At 37.2% G+C, this 13,288-nt stretch overlaps 1 protein-coding gene across 8 annotated transcripts in view; it reads left to right on the forward strand.

Annotated features, from left to right (window-relative positions):
• The window catches only part of LOC106879245 (uncharacterized), an 894,824-nt gene that overhangs the window by 418,885 nt on the left and 462,651 nt on the right, over positions 1 to 13,288 (forward strand). For all 8 annotated transcript variants that reach the window (XM_052973269.1, XM_052973286.1, XM_052973261.1 and 5 more), the window contains exon 5: positions 6,527 to 6,586. The gene's annotated coding sequence lies outside the window, so the exon portion shown is untranslated. The remainder of the gene's footprint in view (positions 1 to 6,526; positions 6,587 to 13,288) is intronic.

The raw sequence follows: 13,288 nt of genomic DNA on the forward strand, positions 1-13,288 counted from the left end.
TATATATATATATATATATATATATATACTAATGACATTATCAAACATTTTTCACTAATGGCGTATCTGATTGGCGAATTCTGGAATCATGTGTTTGTTTACACTTTTCATTTGAAGTCAATACCAATCGCCACCAAACAAAACATGCACCATGACTGGAAGCAAAGTCAGTTGCTATAATTTAGGAAGTTGTGTTGTATTATGTTATTGTTGTTGTTCTATTAATACGTTGCTCTGTCCACTCCTATTTATGAAGGAATATATATATATGTGTGTGTGTGTCTTTGTTTCGAATATATGTATACACACACATGCACACACGTATATATAATTATTGTCTTCAATTCAAACGCAAACAGAATGCTCACATAGTCTCAAAGGTGTGTGTGTGGAAATAAATATATATATATATATATATATATATATACGGAGAGACAGACAGGAGGACAGACAGACATACGTACATTTATATATGTGTGTGTGTGTGTGTGTGCATTCATATATGCATTAGTAGATAGATAGACAGACAGATAGGTAGATAGATAGACAGACAGATAGGTAGATAGATAGACAGACAGATAGGTAGATAGATAGATAGATAGATAGATAGATAGACAGACAGACAGACAGACAGACAGATACATAGATACATAAATACATACATGCATACATGATAGATAGATAAACAGATAAATAGATAAGTGGAGAGGCTGACAGACAGGAAGGCAAGCAGTCAGACATACATAGATGTGGATATATACATCCATACAGAGCACGCACACACATACACCCACCCACCCACACACCTACAGACACAAGTGCAAAATCCTGCGTACACGCTTGAATATATTGTAAATGCGTGGCTTCCTGTTTGTCTTTTCGACTGTCACCTATTCCTCGCTTCATATACGCCATTGCCATTTGACATATCTGTGAGTTCGCATGTGTTTGTATGTATGTAACTAATCTTTACGTATGCGCAGTTTAGCATTCCTATAATGTACGCCAGATTAAGGCGATTAAAGAACAGTTTTTCGCGTTCAGGCTCTGGAACTGTTCCAACAGTACCATTATTGATTGCATGTTGAGAGAATTACTTGCAGAGCTACTCACTCTCGTCTGCTTGATGACTCATTTCTGCCTTCGTCAACTACTGTTTTTCTCTCGAAGTATTGATTAGAATGAAACATGAGACATATAATGAAGTGACGCGTGGGTCAGGCATAGTGGATCACTCACACACACACACACACACACACACACACGTACGGATACACGATTGTACATATTTACAACTCATCATCTACACGCTCTCTCGCTCTCTCTCATACACATACACACATATTTACATACACTGTACACTTACTAACGCAATTATAGGGAAGCGTAGTACATTTACAGAGAGGAGAAAAGACAGCGAATGTATGTGATACAGTTATTTGAATGAGTAAAACAGAATGTGTATATATATTATTAGAAGACATATGCTGGAAACTGCGTTGCTTTAAACAAGCTCTCATACACAGTCACATGTACATGTGTATATATATATATATATATATATATACACATATGTGTGTGTGTGTGTGTATGTGTGTGTGTGTGTGTGTGTCATTTAATAAACACAATATATGATTGTCTATGCATGGAAATACATACACACACATATATATACACACATACCTAAATATATGCGTAAATATATACATACATATCTAAGTAAATATATTATATATATATACAGGCGTAAGTATATATATTGTATATATATAGACAGGCGTAGGAGTGGCTGTGTGGTAAGTAGCTTGCTTACGAACCACATGGTTCCAGATTCAATCCCACTGCGTGTTACCTTGGGCAAGTGTCTTCTACTATAGCCTCGGGCCGACCAAAGCCTTGTGAGTGGATTTGGTAGACCGAGTATGAAAGAAGCCCATCGTATATATATATGCATATGTGTGTGTATGTGTTTGTGTGTTTGTATTTGTCCCCCCCAACATCGCTTGACAACCGATGCTGGTGTGTTAACGTTCCCGTAACTTAGCTGTTCGGCAAAAGGGACCGATAGAATAAGTACTAGGATTACAAAGAATAAATCCTGGGGTCGATTTGCTCGACTAATGGCGGTGCTGCAGCATGGCCACAGTCAAATGACTGAAACAAGTAAAAGAGTAAAAGAATAAACATAGAAAGAGCCGGTTCTTTTACCTAGATTCAAGGCTCCTTCTCTGGAATTTCAACGTCAACAACAGGGTATTTTTATTTCTATGTATATATGTATATATGCAGATTTGTATGTTTTGGTTTATGTATGTATTCTCATGCATATAGTTCTACATTTAGACATGCTCATATATATTTAAATGATAAACTTCTGGAAAGTTTTACAGATTCTTATAGTTCCAGTGATGGATTGGATCTGTAGTCTTCGAATTAGCTTTCTCCTTTCTGGTATTGAGAATCCTAATTTCTGAAGATTGGTATTTAGGCAGTGTGTTACATATCCCAGGTCCCAATAATTACAGTTATAAACCTGAACTTGTATGCATGTATGTATGCAAGTATGTATGTAGTTGTGTTTATATATATATATATATACGAGTATCTTTTAATCGGAATTTCATTCACAGAAAGCATGCGTGTAATTATTCACTCCATCTGAAATGGATAAGACCGTAACTGTAAATGTCAACCTGGTACGATTTTTATTCTTGTCCTTCGTTTATCACATATAATGTTGGATGTGTTATGGTTTTTCAGGCAGGGATAGTTAATCTTGACTTTGCATGCGTTGAAGTTTAGTCATACATGTGTCTCCTTGTCTTACACTATCTAGAAGATGTTTGACCATAATCGGGGCAACATTAAATAGGTTTACTTTTTCCATTGCGGTTACAGATTTATTCCGCTATATTCACTGGACATTTATACGCATACTTAAGCGTGAGTGAGATTCTAAGAAAAGGAATTTATTTTATATGCATGTTTGTATAGATGTATATGTGTGTATGTGTGTGTGTGGTCAAGAAGGTATCATACATATATGTTAGACGGTATCCAAAAGAACCAACTGTGTATTAAAATGCATTATTTTCTTTTCGTGTTGAAAGATATTCATATTCACCAAAATCCCTTAGGATATACGCATACAAATATTAAGATCTTCAATATAAACATATCGAAACGTATGCACCAAAATAGTAGATGTAATAGCATATCATAACAATGGCGATACTACAATACATCCACCATTTATGATACAACGAATATGAAATTTTCATTCAAATGATATTCAATATATATGGTATTTGGTATGTGTAGATTTGTGGGCGAAAGCAAACATAGGCTTTTAATCTACTAGTACAGTACTACGGTACTAATGCAAATATGTACTAATGTTATACATATATTTATACATAGTCACTTTTTATTTATTTCAATCAATCAGCTGCAGCCATGCTAGAGCACCACTTTGAAGGGTTTAGATGAGTTAATCACCCCCCACCCCAGTATCTGGTTTTGTTTTGTTTTGTTTTTTAGTCTATTTATTATGTCGGTCTCCTCTGAACAGCAAGGATGTAAAGAAAACATTACCGGTTGTCTAGTTGTGGAGAACTGACAAACTAAAACACACACGCACACATACACGCACAAACATCCACATACAACACCAACATCCACAATCATCCACATACAACGTACAAACATACAACGTACAAACATACACATACACACACATACATATACGATGGTTTCTTCAGAGATTTCATATCTCAAATTCGCTCACAAGGCATTGCTCACTCGGGGCTATAGTAGATGACCTTTGCACAAGGTGCCACTCTGTAGGCATGAACACCTAACCCCGTGGTTACAAAGCAAATTTCCTGACTCTACAGCTATATCTGAAACTAATAATAGCACAGAAACAAGCTGATCAACTGAGTGGTAGATTAACTCATTCTGTAGATGGTCGGACGAAGTGCCTTACAGAATGCAGTAACTCAGTTTTTGATTTAGACAACCACCAAGGTCAAATATGCCCTGCCTTTCTTCTATCTGAAACCTTAATCAATTACGTTAAGGGTTCTCATGTTTGTGGAACCCTCGGCCACTTGCAGTTAATATCACTAGCAGGCTGTTCCGTTGGTCGCATCAACTGGAACACACATCTATGTAACCGGTGGAGTGCCAGTTTAGGATGTATGGTTCAATGATGGCCAAAATCAATCTCAAAGCTTCTATGTGTGTATCTAACATTTGTCTAACGCAAGTCACTCTTGTTATACTCTTTGGATAATTAGCTGCTATTACACCAAACCTCTCAAGTAGTAGCATTGTTAATACAGTAAATATTTAACGTGTTTGTTTATTAACTTTTTGCCTATCCAAGGAATTTTCATAAGTTTGTTCTGAATGTACATACTTATTTTCAAACGTTTGCTTAATCCTTGCTTCATACGTAATGAGTAGAATTAAGCTTTCCTTTCTTAAGTTCCAACGTACTCTGGTGGTTGGCAAAAATTGGCAATGTGTATCAGATACGATGCATAGAAGCCAGAGAAATATGTCCTGTGTGTTACAAGTGACACACAGAGTTAATTCTTCTTATAGACGAATCGTTGGATGCTACCTTCTTATATTATACGAGGTCAGATTGCGAGATCTCTTGCTCGCTATTTCGGCTCTGAAGTGCATGAACTTGCTAATAATTCGTTGTCACGATTTAATTTAAATGTTTATTTAAATTATATTTCTTGACGTAAACTAAGACAAATACATACTGACAACTTCCAAGCTTGTAAGTTATTTGATATTGAATAAACCTGACGATCTGGTAAATATCAAATTCAATTGCTAAGGTGATTTGTACAATATGGCTTTGTAAATCTCCACAAGTTTACCTCGTTTGAAAAGGACGTCAGCAACTGTTTACTTTCCAATTTTAGTTCAGCCATCGTTGAAAATAAACAAATTTATATTTAGAGTTGTATATAATCATTAATATCAATTAAAGACGAGGTTGGTAGCTGGCAGAATCGTTTGTAGGGTGGGGAAAACTGCTTAGAGCTGCGTTCTTTTTTTTTTACGTTCTAAGTTCAGATTACGCTGAGGTCACTTTGCTTGTCTTCACTTTGGAGTCAATACATTAAGTACCAGTTGAGCACTAGGGTCGATGTAATCGACTCATAATCGCTCTCCACCACCCACCCCGAAAATGTTGTCCTTGGGCCAAAATTTGAAGCTATTCAGGCGACGAGCTGGCAGAATCGTCAGTACGCCAAGGAAATTGCTCAGCAGCATTTCGTCCGTCTTTACGTTCAGTGTTCAAATTCTGCCTGGATCAGATTTTCTTTTCGTCCTTCGGGGGTCGATAAAATAAGTATCATTTGATCACTGGAGTCATTATAATAGACTTGCTCACTCCCGAAAACTGCTGGCCTTGTGCCAAAATTTGAAACTAAAATTGATTAAGAGCGTGAGAAAGTAAATAAAAATCGATGATGGATAGTCTACATACACCAAACAGAATTATTAAAATTAATAGAATAAGAAAAATGGCATATTTTTCTTCTTCCTCGCGTAGACCTCGTTTCGGAGCCTTCGAAGAAGGGCTCTTCCAAAATGCCAAAATACAGCTCACTTCGCTGCACTCAAACTTACCATAAACGTTATTATTGTCAGGAAACCAAGGCAGGTGAGCTGGCAGAATCGTTAGCACGTTGGATGAAATGCTTACTGATATTTCGCCCGTCGCTACGTTTTGAGTTCAAATTCCACTGAGGTCGACTTTGCCATACGTCCATTTGGGTTCAATAAATTAAATACCAGTTACGCTCTTGGGTCGATGTAAACAACTAGACCCTCCCGCAAAATTTCAGGTATCGTGTCTATAGTAGAAAGGGTTATTATTGTCAGAAAACTAAGGTAGGTGAGGTGTCATAATTGTTAGCGCATCGAACGAACTGCATAGTTATAATTCTTTCCACTCTTTGTGTTCCGAGGTTCAATTTGCCTTTCATCCTTTCGTATCGATAAAATAAAATTTCATTGAAGTACTAGTTTCAATGTAATCGACTTACCGCCATCGCTCCTTGAAATTGCTGGCCTTGGGCTCAATTTTGCAACATTTACTATGTAATAACGAAGTATTAGAAGAATATTTTCAAGAACCCAACTTTTAAAACATCGGAACTATACCTATTTTACCCATCAGTAATTCTTAAGGGAACGTACATGATGCCTACGAAGATATATCTTTTCTATTCATTACAGAAAATTAACTCAGTCCATTTCTCGAACTCTCTTCTGCTCTTTATTTGCAGTCGCAGAACAACCTCTTTCTTTTCAATACAATAGACACTAAGAAATTATCTGTAATTCCAAGTATTTCCATATTACTTGCTCGTTAACCTCTGGTATTTATAGCGCATTGATTACATTACAAGACGTGATATATATAATTATACTATACTATACTATACTATCAAATCAACTCAACGTATATTTTACTATTTTCTGTCCACAGGTGCCGATATTGATTTCGAACTACTGAAATTACACATTTGAAAACAAAAACAAACCTAAGGTAAGTTTTGAAATTAAAGTATTTAATATATTGTGAATTATAGCCGTTCCTTTATTTCCGGATATTATTAGCTCAATCGATTCTATTCAATATATACAGATTCTGAAGGCACATAACTTAGTGGTTAGGGTATTTGATTCTTTGCCGTATAGATGACACTTCCTTTTTAAGATTTATATGTAATCTTAGGTATGTTACATGCAAGTATATAAATCGAAACCGATCTTTTTACTAGTAAAGAAGTGTATTAATATATTTTCTCCTTTTTCAATTTCCACCGAGGTCCATTTTGCCATTCATCCTTTCGAGGTCGATTAAATAAGTACCAGTTACGCACTGGGGTCGATGCAATTGATTTAATCCCTTTCTTCTGTCTTTGTTTGTCCACTGTATGTTTAGCCTCCTGTGGGCAATAAAGAAATAAATATATTTTCTCCTAACATAAGGCGGTGAGCTGGCCGAAACGTATAGACTCATAGAGCCGCTTTCCCGGTTTCTGAGACGTATATATTCCACCTGGAGGTGACGCCGGTCCCTTGCAGGAATACTCTATTTCGTCAGCTGCATGAACGCGAGCAACGTGAAATGTAATATTTCGTTCAAGAACATGATGCATTGACCGATCTAACAATCGAAAACACAATCTTATGATCAGGACTCAAACATATCTCAAAAATATATCACATTAATTTGTATGATTTAATCGTTTTCTACATTAAATTTCTCTCCCTCTCTTTATATATATATATATACACCAGTGTAAGCACATAAATGTGAAACAAGGTGGGAAACAATAGTACTTGAATACCAGAGGTAGAGTAATATGCTTTATTATTAATGATGCAAAAACAAAAGTATATATACATACAGGGTGCGTAAGATATTTGAGGGCATATATTTATACAAAAATGCTATGAGGATAAAAATAAACCTTCTTTTCTATAATGTTATTCAATAAAGCCACATTCAGCTTCAACAACTGCTTCTATATGAGATCTAAATCCTCTACATCCTCGAATCAAGTGGTCCTTGTTCATTTGGGACATTACTTTGATTATGGCAGCTTTCAAAGAATCTTTAGTGTTATGGTTGTGTTCATTGACTTCTCTCTCAAAATCGCTCTACATTTAATTGTGCAGTGGATTGAGATCTGGGGAATAAAGGGGTTATGCGATCATGAAAATTTTCAGCCATCCACTCCTATGTTACTAGAGCCATGTGTGATAGTGCACAGTCTTACTGAAATACATACTGCCTTCCATTGCATACACTGTCTATCCAGGGCTTAACAATTATTTCCAGGACCTCAATGTTGGTGGCAGAGTTAACTCAAATGCCTTGTGGAAAGAAGTAAGGAGGCATCACATGTCTTTCATTGCTGACAACCGCTAAAACCGTGACAGTTGCAGGAAATTTTGTATGCATAACACTTGGAACTTCAGAAGGGTCTGCACATAACCATCTGTCATTTCTTCTGTTAACTTTTTTGATTTTGGTCGAAGTTTTTCTCGTTTGAGAAAAACCAAGTCAAATCTTCTGCTAGATTTTTCAGTTTGTTTAAGAGCCTTTTAGATCTGATGTAGTGATTTTCTTTTGCTTTTTCTGACACATTGACCTTTCCTCATCGTATAAGACTGATGTCTTCATGGACAACATTTCTGACTGTTCCTTCTGACACATGGAGATCTTTTGCAATTGATCTCATGGATTTTCCGGGAATGTAACCAATGGTCTGTTTAACTGGCTGGATGAATTCAGGTGTTCTAATAATTTCAGAATGTTTAGAATACTTTTTATGCATTGATACTGGTGATACGTTTCCATCTTCTGTCTCTAGCTCCTTACAAACTTCGCAGACGAAAGATCTGGCAGCTTTCAAAAATCGAGATATTTCTAAATCGCTCTGCTCAGCCTTTATAGCCACAATAACAGCATGCCTCTTCATTTCTTGAGTAAGCTGAGGGTTGCCATTATTTTTTTTTTTTTTTCTGAAACAAAGATTATACAGTGTTAGAAAAATTGCAGCAATGACCCTCAAAAAGGTATGTCCTCAAATACCTTACGCACCCTGTATGTGTGTGTGTGTGTGTGTGTGTGTGTGTGTGTGTGTGTAATATCGACCGGACTATCAGATGTTGTTATACATTGTTGGTCACAATGTGGACTTCGCATTATTTTAACTTTCGAATATTGCCACTCCACTGGCGAGAGGAGGAGGTTAACATTCTCCCTGATCTGAAGTCTATTCCATTGCAGGGTGACAGATTTTGAGCTGGGGAGGCTGGAGCAACGAGAAGAGAAGTGTTTTGGTCAAGAACACAACGCGCCTCCGGGGTAATAATAATACATGAAGTGAAGCAGAACCAGTGTGTGGATGTTTGCTTCATATTGGCCGAGAGACCCTCCCAAGAGGCCCTTCTAAGATACAAAACTAAAAATTGTTTCAACTCACGTGTTCACATCAAGGAATCTTACCAAACCAATACCAAAACAATATATATTCATCGATAACCAGAATTTGTTTTTCTGTAGCCCAGAATTATATTTCTAATTAAACTCCAGAATTTAACATATGGTTTGTACAAATGAGTAAAATATCTTTACAGATAAAGGATTTTCAACTGAAATATCGAACAGCCCCAATTAACGACCTAATTACAATAGATAGCACTAATTACGTGTAGTATACCTTTACGAAACGAAGGTTGCTCATTAGCAGTGAAAATAACGAACTACATTAATCGAAAAATAAATGATCGTTAGTGATTGAAGTTAACGTAGCGGAATATATTTTTCATTGTATTTCATATAAATTCTTGATTGAAAAGACGCGTAGTTGCTACTTTGAAAACTACAGTTGAGTTACGTATGCAATTTGGCTATTTCTTAAAAATGTGCCAAGTATATCTTTGACTTGCTTCAATCACTGGACTGCGGTCATGCTGGGGTACCGCGCTTGAAGGGTTTTAGTCGAACATTTTTTTAAAGCCTGGTAATTATTTCTATAGGTATCTTTTACTCAAACCAACGTACTTTATCAAGCGGTGTTGAGGGGGAAAAAGACAGACACATACAACTAGTTTTCACACAGTTTTTGTCTTTCAAATTCATTCACAAGGAATTGGTCGGTTCTTGGCTATAGCTGGAAACACTTGCCAAAAATTCCGTACTGTGAGAATGAACCCGAAACTACATAATGGCAGAACTAGCTTATTCACCAACAACCATATTTGCGTATTCGAAATTACATTAATTATTGATGTATTAGATGTAAATATAAATACGTGAATATTTACTTACGTAGCAATATGTGAGGTTGGAGCGAGCAAAGCAGAGTTAGCAGATTCGTTAATTTCTTTTATACTCAGGGGCACAAGGCCCGAAATTTTGGGGGAGGGGGCAACTGGTACTTGATTTATCGACCCTGAAAAGATGAAAAGCAAAGTCGATCTCGGTGGAATTTGAACACAGAACATAAAGACAGACGAAATACCGCCAAGCATTTCGCCCGGCGTGCAAACGTTTCTTATTTCTTTATTGCCCACAAGGGGCTAAACATACAGGGGACAATCAAGGACAGACAAAACAATTAAGTCGATTACATGGACCCTAGTGCGTAACTGGTACTTATTTTATCGACTCCGAATGGATGAAAGGAAAAGTCGACCTTGGCGGAATTTGAACTCGGAGCGTAACGGCAGACGAAATAACGCTAAGCATTTCGCCCGGCGTGCTAACGTTTCTGCCAGCTTGCTGCCTTAACAGATTCGTTAAATTGTCAGCAAAAATGCTTAGGGATATTCGTTCCTAATCTCTGAGTTCAAATCACACCGGTGTGTGTAAGTATTTGGGGTGTGCGTGCGCATGTGCGTTTATCCTCCGGTGATATATATCTTCAAAAGACGCAAACATTAGCAAGAAAAACAAATAAAATTGTTCTTCGGAACGAACACCGTTTGTGATATTTGTTCCACCGCCGTTACTTAGAGACTCCCTTGTTACTTTCTCCATCGTAAAATGAAAACCATTTAACTGGTCATTGGCTTGTTGCAAACTTGTACCTATCGATATTATTGTTCTCAATATGCGACTTAAAATGAAAATTCTTAACATGATAACCAACTAATCACTAGATACTCATTATTCGTCACGAAGCTTTTAATGAAGGCTGATACTCTCTTAACTACTCCTGTTACAATAATTTAAAGGACATTTACGCATCTCTCACCAGTTATTGGAATTTATACTTCAATATACTTTCAACACTAACATGTCATTAATGTAACAATCAATTGTATTAAGAACCAATAAATTTGCTGAAATTTGACCAGTTCAATAGTGTTCATAATTCATTTGAATTTTTAAAATGTTCTTCTATTCTGTAATTGATACCGTTTGAATGACAGCTTTCAGTGTCCATCACCGCTGAAGTTGATACTTCGAAACAACATTTTCTAGTGAATTGAAATTTCTTATGATAAATTGAGAATACTTACTTTCTTCGTCTGGTACTCTGTTAACAAACTGCCGACGACTACTACGTTGCGTGAACTATTTATTGTATTAGGTATTGATTGCATATAACTTAAATAGTGTGCCGTATATCGGGCAAAATGCTTAGCGACATTTCGTCCCTCCTTACGTTCTAAGTTCAAATGCAGCCAAGGTAGTCTTTGCTTTTCATCTTTTCAGGCTCGATAAAATAAGCGCTAGTTGAGCAGGCTGCTCTCTTGATTAGATCAACTGGAAAACCCGCCTGTCGGTGTAACCAACGGAGTACCTTGTATCCTATTTATTTTAATGTAATCGACTTACCCTTTCCACCAAAATTGCGGGCCTTGTGTCAAAATTTGAAACTGATATGTTGAATACCGTATATGCGAAGGCGCCAGGACTACTGGTTAGAGTCTTGCACTCACGATCCCAAGAACAAGGTTTCGATTTACGAACCGGGCTGTACACTGTATTCTTAAGGAAAACACTGCATTTTACATTGCTGTGCAACCACATCGACATCTAACACGTGACACACTGTGCACCTGCGCTGGCAATGTCAATTTGGGGAAGTGAGTGCGATAACATACAACGCAAACATCATTGTAAACAAATTATTTACGCAGGTTTTTCAGTAGGAAATTGCTGTAACTTCATCTGTCGTTTACAACTGTACCCACCCATATGACCACATGTATTATGTATAACCTATATAATACAGTATATAGTTACGAGCTGTGTTCTGAGGCTATTTGAAACCTTCAAATGAATTGTGTGTTTGATGGCACGTAGACTGGGTCTAACAGAGTTAGATACAGTCCAAATTCTGCAAACTTTCCAATGTCTATCATCATGTAGACTCTAGTAGGATTCGTGCCGTCTTTTGTTATTGTTTTAGGGGATTCAGTTATCAATCCTTTCTATTATAGGCACAAGGCCTGGTACTTCATTTATTGACCCCGAAAGGATGAAAGGCAAAATCGACCTCGGCAGAATTTGAACTCAGAAAGTAAGGAGAGGCGAAATACCGCTTAGCATTTCGCCCGGTGTGATAACGATTCTGCCAGCTCACCACCTTTTGGGCGCTTTTGGCTGCTCTTTTATCTTTCGGACCCTGTACCCTATGAAGGTGTGTGGCTGAGTGGTTAAGGTATTCAGCTCACGACCTCACTACCGTGAGTTCGATTTCTTGCGGCGCGTTGTGTCATTAAGCATAACTTTTCATTTCAGATTGCTCCAGCTGAAAAAACAAAACAAAATGAGTTATAACTATTTCAAAGGGCCAACGTTGTCACATTCTGTGTAACGCTGAATCTCCCTGAGAACTACGTTAAGGGTACAAGTGTCTGTGGAGTATTCAACCACTTTCACGTTAACATCATGAGCAGTTTGTTCTGTTGATCAGATCAAATGGAAATCCTGCCGTTCTAACGACGGAGTACCTTGTATCTTATTCATTTTAATATCAAAATTCTTCCAGTTTAACAATTTTCCCCCACTTCCTTCCGGGCAATCGAAGTTGATACGCCGTGAGATTGATCCTGGAACCGCAAGGTTACGAAGTGTGCTTCTTAACTGCACAGCCATAATTAACTATATGTTGGCTCTGTGTCTCTACTTCTCTCTCACACACACACACACTACCCTCCTTTCATTTCACCTCTTTCTTGTTAGAAATCGATAATACCTCGACCAAGGTTAATGAGAAGAGCATGCTATTGTCTGAGCACGTTCATCACTATTTCCTGTGTCAAATGTCATTAACTTCAATTTCACTTTGTTTGATTCTTCTTCTTTTTCTTCTTCTTCTTCTTCTTCTACTTCTCCTTCTTTTTCTTCTTCTTCTTCTTCTTCTTCTTCTTCTCCTTCTTCCTCTTCTTCTTCTTCTTCTTCTTCTTCTCCTTCTTCTTATTCTTCTTCTTCTTCATCTTCTTCTCCTTCTTCTTCTTCTTCTTCTTCTTCTTCTTCTTCTTCTTCTTCTTCCTCGTCTTCTTCTTCTTCTTCTTCTTCTTCTTCTTCTTCTTCTTCTTCTTCTTCTTCTTCTTCCGCGCTCTCACGCTCTCCCTTTTCCTACACACGCATTTATAGAACTAACTAATATTTATATACATCCTTCTCTCCTTTCTCTCTGCCTTCAGAGGCACACACACACACACACACACACACACACACACACACACACACACACACACACACACACACACACAC

Source organism: Octopus bimaculoides, chromosome 1, assembly GCF_001194135.2.
Source record: "Octopus bimaculoides isolate UCB-OBI-ISO-001 chromosome 1, ASM119413v2, whole genome shotgun sequence".
Lineage (NCBI taxonomy): Eukaryota > Metazoa > Mollusca > Cephalopoda > Octopoda > Octopodidae > Octopus > Octopus bimaculoides.